A 1315-nucleotide genomic window follows, 5' to 3' on the forward strand; every position below is an offset into this window, starting at 1 on the left:
CCTACAAATGTCCCCAAATGAATACCATGAAATTCTTGGTGCACGAAACTTTTGAGTTCGGAGGGGTTTGCACATGGCAAGGTTGTCGGTGCACCCCGGCATAGCTTGATTGCTTGGTGGGGAGTTTTGTGAAAAAAAGAAATTCGTGGTTTTTGAGGTGTGAGGGTTGTAAAGGCCTACAAATATCCCCAAATGAAGACCATGAAATTCTTGGTGCACGAAAGTTTTGAGTTCGGAGGGGTTTGCACATGGCTAGGTTGTCGGTGCACCACAGCATAACTTGATTGGTTGGTGGGGAGTTTTGTGAAAAAAAGAAATTCGTGGTTTTTTTGAGATGTGAGGGTTGGAAAGGCTTACAAATGTCCCCAAATGAAGACCATTATTTGGGCTATGCGGGTTCGAGCCGGGTTTGAGTGAGCTGACCCACCAACCCACTTAACTTAATAAAATTAATTATTTTAATATTAGGTTACAGAACTGGAATCCCTAAATTGAATTGGAATTCAAAATCCCTAATTGCAATCCTCTTCTTCGATACACTTCCACGACAGACGAATCAAAATCACTGAGCTCCTTTCCCTTCCCTCTGAATCACGATCACGGTAATGGTGGTGCCTCCATTTGGTTGTGGTCGTTTGGTCTGAGGCGTGGTGGTCGTTCGTCGTGTGTCTACGGCGTGGTGGTCGTTCATCGTGTGTCTACGACGTGGTGGTCGTTCGTCGTCTGCGGCAAAACGTTGTATTCACACCCCATAGGTTTGAGCGATCTGCACCTGTATTCACACGTCCTCTGCAGATTCTGAGTTTCCAACCCTAAGGTGCATTTCTATCACTTGTCGCTTGTCGCTCATCTATGGGGTTCTTATTCTCATACTATCTTCAGACGTTTGTTTGACTGTCGTTTGGTCTGTGCGTGCTCATTGGTGGTCTGAGTGGTCTACGACGATGCTAGAGTGGACGTTGGTGGCCATTTGTTAGTGTTGTGCACTAGTCTGCGACGACGTTTGGCCTCTCTGCGTTAATTGGAGTTTCTGTGGTGAGAATTTTGGTGTTTCTCAATTTCCTTTTTCTTGTTAAATGTTTGAGTCGATTGTAAATTAGTTTTAGCAAGGTGCAATACAGCGTCTGGTATTTGTTCTTGAATGGTGGAAATTGTTGTTAAGGTCCTTGAATATACAGTTATTCGAAACTCTAATCAGTCCTTGAGTGTGTTTTCCATTTGTTAAATTAGTTATCGAGATTTGTGAGGCGAGTACTAATTTGACTTGAGCAATGCATATTCAGGGAATCTAAGTGCAATTTTCATCATTGAATCA

General features: G+C 43.4%; 1 long non-coding RNA gene across 1 annotated transcript; it reads left to right on the top strand.

The window, feature by feature from the left end:
• Positions 1-399: 399 nt before the first annotated feature.
• Positions 400-1315, top strand: LOC146882293 (uncharacterized). Its single transcript, XR_014985193.1, has 2 exons — positions 400-817; positions 883-1315. It is a non-coding gene; the product is annotated as an uncharacterized LOC146882293 (long non-coding RNA).

Source organism: Vigna unguiculata, chromosome 10 (genome assembly GCF_037176805.1).
Source record: "Vigna unguiculata cultivar grain cowpea cultivar isolate G323 ecotype 2 chromosome 10, ASM3717680v1, whole genome shotgun sequence".
NCBI classification, from domain to species: Eukaryota; Viridiplantae; Streptophyta; class Magnoliopsida; order Fabales; family Fabaceae; genus Vigna; species Vigna unguiculata.